Genomic DNA, 6,499 nt, shown 5'->3' with positions numbered 1-6,499 from the left:
AAAACCACAGAGTTCACCTCATCCAGGTCCAGGATAATGACAAGTATGGCATCCTGCTGCTTCACTCCTCAAAGTGTGACATTGCCATGCAAACCACCAATATTTGTGGTTAACTGTGTTTATACAATGAATTTATACATGCTCTACATAACCAAAAATCTTGCTGTTAATTTTCGAGAAAAAACATTATTTACCGAGCTCATCTCATCACAAAGCCGGCACTGCTGGGACGAGCGAGTCACCCATGCACACACGCTGAGATATGAAACTCCAGATGAAGAGGACCGAAATAGATATCAATCACCAGAGACGAATCTCCGTGTGGGTCACAGAGCTCTTTTTTTAACCCGTTTTCAGTCCCGGAAAGACGCCGTCCGAGGAGACAAATCACCAAACTGTTTGATCACAGCTCCTCTCTAAATACCAAAACATTATTTTCACTTAGGTATGGAGCAGGAAAAAGGACAAAATCAGTAGTTTCTCCAAATCCAGCCTCCTGCTGGCATAATTCTCCCATGTTGGAGAGTTCATTGAATGATGAATGTTTGTGTCTGTGTGCGCCTCTATATGGGAGTGTGTGTGTGTGTGTGTGCGTGTGTGTGTGCTCTCCCTCAGTATCACTGGACACCAGACAACAACATAAAATCCCTCTAATGGCACACAAACTATCTCAAAGCCAGACCCCTGGGTTCTCCTAATATACTCCTTAATAGACAATCTATGTTCCAGACCCTGCATGGGCCCATTTATATGTGTGTGTGTGTTTGTGTGTGTGTGTGTGTGTGTGTGTGTGTGTGTGTGTGTGTGTGTGTGTGTGTGTGTGTGTGTGTGTGTGTGTGTGTGTGTGTGTGTGTGTGTGTGTGTGTGTGTGTGCGTGCGTTAAACAGCAATATGCTCGGTGTAACAGTGTGGTGACCTGCCCAGTGGGTATTGTCTGTTGCTGGGTGGTGATTTGTGGATTTGTGCGAGTATGTGTGTTTGTGTCAGACGCACAAAACCTGCTGACAGGTAATCAGCTGGGCCAAAGCATCACACTGGGGCATAATCACAAGGTCACCCACACACGTACGCACACGCAGAGGGGGGAACGGTTATTATCCAACCAGAGCAGCTTCCCAGGTCGTTGCCATCGCGTTCCCTCTGTGTGTTTCGTGTCAGTACAAAACTTTAAAGGCGGAAGGTGAGGCACACCGTCAAACAATTTACCAGTTAGGATAAGATGTAGAATATGGGGGGATTGTATGTCTTATGATGAATATCTTTTCTTAAAATATGGCCATCCCTTCCCAAATGTCTACCCTAAACTTTCTTTATCTAATATGTTTTGCTCGCCTGACTTTTAGTCAGTTTTCCAACTCATACCACTGGTAAAATGGGACTAGAGCTAAATTACAACTTCATAAAGCTCCAACAGTTAGCGTCTGTGTCAACAGACCAACGCAGTCCTTCTCCAAAACTGCAAACATTAAAGCATACATGTAATCCCATTCAGGCCTCGGTGGGAAACAAAGTATGGCAGTGTGTGATCAAGATCTGTTTTACAAACACATGTTCGTGTTTGTCGTTCAGAGGGAGCCGTTGAAGTGAGAGCACTTTCTCAGCTAAGTTGACTCGTCAGCGAGAGGGAGGGCGATGGAGACCATCCTGCTCCTGGATTGCATCCTCTCCGACGAGCAAGAGTAGATATTTTTAGATGGGGATTAATTTTAATGGGTGAGATAAGAAGTGAGTCGTGGGTGGAGGAGGACGAATAAATAAGTAAATAGGACATGCCGCAAAACAGGAGGCGGCGATGGGGTAGTGTGGCTGTGGCTGCGAGGCCCTGGGCAGATCCACTGATCCAGGGGAGATAGTGAGGCCTTTCATCCTTCAGTGTTTTCTCCCAGAGGTGGAACATGAAAATCAAAAGGAGCAACCCAGTGTTTGTCCAGATCTCCAAATGGAGCGACCTTCCATGAAGGTTCACTCATTCCGTTCACTGTCGTTTTCAATAAAAATATTTTTATAAATATATTGAATGCTGTGTTTGATAACTGCAGAACAAAGCTAAGAAACAGTACAATAAGTTAAACTGAAAAATACGTTAATTTGATGAGCTGTTTCATTATCAGAATGCAACATTTTATCCATCTAATCTAATCTACACATTTTGGAGAATAATTGTCAGCCCATTAGATTAACATTATCTAATGTGCCATTAGAAACTTACAGTTACAGACAATACTGTGGATATTAGCTTTAAAGAGGTTGCAACCAGGTCCAACAATTTGAAAAGTAAAATCTAATTAATTTATATTATTTATGACAGGTTTACCACAGAACTACTTCCTGGTTCAACAGGAAGGAATGACCCCCATACTCAAATGGCTAATGACTGACAAAACAATAGCCATTTAAGGTCCAATATCTATTGGATAGCCTTTTCCAGAGCTTTCAACAGTGCGTGATTAATCATTTTATTTACACATGAATATTCTTACAAAAGTATTCTGTCAACAAAGCAAAGAAATAACTTTATATTGGATTTATACATTTTCACAGCTAGTTTGTTCTTTCCCGTTACAAACACAAAATACTTCCACGTGGAATAAAAAACATTGCCTCAGTAAAGTTTTATTCACAATTTATGTCATAATGAGCCGACCAACGCAGATTGTTAAACCTCAACGCAAGCGAGCCACTTGTGAACACGGCTGTAGAGAGGAAACCAACCAGGCCATCTCACTAAAAAATACAACAATGTACCAGGTAACATCCTGCCTGTATACATTTCTAATATAAATATCTAAATGTGCCAGCGGCATGTTTATAATAAACAGCATGAGAATAGCTTGCGCTGTGTGAAAAGCAGGACAAAGAATTATGCTGCATTGGCAGTCTTGCTTCTCTGGAATCCCCTCATCGCTTCAGGAGCAAAGTTTCCATAAAGTTGGAGGAGGTTTCAATTATTGGCTCCCTGCTGAAGGTTTACTGCATGGTGTAACAAAAATGTTTGTTTACTTCAGGTTAAAAAAAAAGAAAGTCTGGGTATATATTAAAATAATAAAAAGGTATAACTGGCTCTTTAGGACACGCATGCACAATCTCACTCTCTCACCCACACTTTTTAAATTATTATTATGTCAAAGAAATGATGTTCCACAAGTAAAGCCAAGGTGCAACAGCATTTAATTAAAGAAATGAGCAAAATCTTTCACCTCAAACATTTCGCCTCTTTCAAAGAGTCTCTTAACTGTGGGTTGTGTCTGTCAGACGGTCTGACACTAATATATCAGCAGAGCCATAAAAATCATTCACAGTATTTCATAAAATATTATGAATGTGTTCTCGTAACATACCTTTACTGAAAAACATGTGAGCATGAAGTCCGGGGGTTTATAAATTAACGTATCATTGACATGAATGGGACACATTTAAAGGAGGTGACTTCCTAAACAAAATACACAAGAGGACAGAAGAGTAAATCATGCCCACATTTGTTTGGATTACAATGAAAAAAGGTTGATATGAGAATAAATATTTGACAGTAATACAAAATGCCCTACTGCATTCAATTTTGAATCGTCATTTTGTGCTTTTTTTTTAACTTAACATATTATGTCCACCTTAAATTTGAATATAAAAAGTGTCTAACACTCAAAATCTCCTTTATTCTCCTCATCTCTGTTGCAGCAGATTTTACAATTCCCATCCTTGCTTTTCATCTTTAAGCAGAATAACAGAATAAGTGAAAACCACAACGTGTGATATGTTTTTGTACTTTGAGTTAAAGGTTGCAATTTGTTTGCATTTGGTGTGCCTTACCCTTCAGCCTAGCGGCGTTTACAGTGGATCCAGCAAAGTGTTACAGGAACAAACATTAATATTGCTGTCACTAGCAGTAGTATCAACAGCAGGTGCAATGGTATGAAAGGATTAGAACGGGGATTAGGATTATTGTACACACAGACAACACCCGCACACTCTGAAGGGATGCTTCTAACACCATGAGGAGCACTCATGTTTCATTAAGGGATAATTACAGTACATTAGCGTGGCTTCAATGTCTAAATATGACTTGAAACATCATTGCAACCAGACAACACTTCCTGGCTATATTTAGATCTTTGTTTTTTTTAACCATCATATCAACTTCTGACAGATTTAATTATGACAGTTATTGAAGTTATCATGCATATTACACATCACTGCTCTCTCTCTCTCTCTCTCTCTCTCTCACACACACACACACACACACACACACAACACACACAACACACACAACACACACACACACACACACACACACACACACACACACACACACACACACACACACACACACACACACACGATGGATTGAAGATACATTTTTAATTAATTGTTGACATTGTCATTTATCCCTCTCCTCATTAAACAGACATGATTTATTCTCAGATCAGCTACCAAAAGAACTGAATTTTATCATGTTTTCATTTGTGTGTGTGTGTGTGTGTGTGTGTGTGTGTGTGTGTGTGTGTGCTTCACAACAGCAGAGGGCAGATCGGAGGGGAGTTTTCAGGCTGTGATATATGACCAACATTATGAGGAAATGTAGCAGATGGGAAATTCTGTGTACAATTATGACAATTACAACTGAACAGTACTTTTTTATCTAACTTTTTCTTGCTTATGGACCGATTCATTTTACAGAGGGATTTTACGATCCGTTCTGCTGCTAAAAGATATCGCTCATCTGTGTCGTTTCTAAGGAATGGAATATTCTAGTTAACTCCCCCAAAGGGTAAAGCAAATACTTGGTGATATAAAATAAGCGACACAAACTGCAAAGGGGGCCTTAAAATCCTGCACCTTAGTACGTCTTGATGCTGCCTGTGCATGTCACGTGCATGTTCGCTCGTATACATGTTGTAGCCTCTCAGTCCATTTACAGTTATGCACAGGTCTCTGTGAATTGTTCGGCAATAACACATTTGGCTAACCCTTCACTGTGAAACGTACATTTCTGATGCTGCATCTATCAAAAAGAGAAAGGTGACTTATTGTGGACCAGATCTGACCCTTTGTATGCAAACAATTCATTGTCCAGCCAAAATCACATTAATTCATCCCTTTTTGTAGTCAGTATTGTTAAAAAGAGGGGTCTTTGGGGAAATGCTTATTTTAGGCTCAAGGAGAACAAAGAACAAGTGATTTACAGATCAGACTGTCAAAAACATGCTACATTACTTACATCACCAGTCATCATCGCTGAATAGTCTGCTCATCCCCGTTCACTCCCAATAAACTAAAATATGGCAGGTGTGTACGCTTCCACTAAGGCAACACCTAACCTCCAGTTAGCCATTTAAATAGGTAGTTCTCTTTTACGTCAATACATGTATGGATGCACCCAAGTGCTCAAACACACACTGCAACTCATATTGCTCTCATTAATCCCATATTACACCAAACACATGTATAGCCACGCATTAGGGAAACAGGGATGGACACACAGCAACCACCTGATAGAAAAACACTGCTGCAGGATCTGTGAACATTACCGGAAGCCTTTGAGCTGACAAAAGCCCTTGAAAACAAAATGTTACGTGACAGAAGAGCAGCAGAAAACAGCACTGATATGAAGGCTGCAGCAGCACAAACCACAGACAACTAAGTAAAGCATTAGATTCAGGTATGACATGAAAAAGCATTAAAGCAAGCTTTCTGTCACGTGAAGGAAATACTATGTGACAGGTGTGTGCAATGCAATTAACTACTATAAACACAAAAATGCACTTTTATGTTCTTTATATATATGATATGTTGTATCATATATGATATGATATGTTGTGGTTTATTTCTTTCAACAAATGTACTTATTGTAAGCCACTTAGGACAAAAGTGTCCGCTAAATTCCCTAAATGTAAATGCTAACGTGTATGTAAACAACAGCATAGAATGACAACTGCTAGGTTACAAAATGGTAACTTGTTAATCACAGTTTACATACAGAATGATAGGGTGTAAAATCAAGGAAGAAGCTCAACAGACAACAAGACACAATTAAAAGCAGAGGGAGAGCCAAGAAGGTCAACAACGACTGAAGAGGCGTTCACGGACAGAGCTAGCTAGTCACGTTAGCACACGCAGCTAACACTTACTTGGTGAAGCAGGGGTCCCCTGGCATCGTAGCAGGTAAGTATGTCGCCCAGAAAGAGTCCTAACGTTTCTTCTGTACGTTGTCCTCTTTTTTCCCGGCCAGAAGTAGCAATTTAAATCCGACAGTGAGTAATGGTCTTCGAATAAAGCAGCTAGCAACAGCTGTAGCTAACAGGAAGCGGGGCCTACACTATGTCCTCCTCCAGTAAGGCCCTATTTATGTTAAACGTGGCTTTTAAACTGGTTCCGGGCTGTTGTTGTAAGAAAGTAGTTTATACGAGCAGCAAAAGCAGCCGTATTTGGGGGACGGAGTGCATTTAGACGTGTGACGGCCATTAGTTCCTCAAGTGAACAAAGCCGAACGTCGGCATTGGGCAGC

The sequence above is a fragment of the Eutrigla gurnardus genome, assembly GCF_963514095.1.
Source record: "Eutrigla gurnardus genome assembly, chromosome: 2".
Lineage (NCBI taxonomy): Eukaryota > Metazoa > Chordata > Actinopteri > Perciformes > Triglidae > Eutrigla > Eutrigla gurnardus.
Note: the sequence above shows the minus strand (reverse complement) of the source record.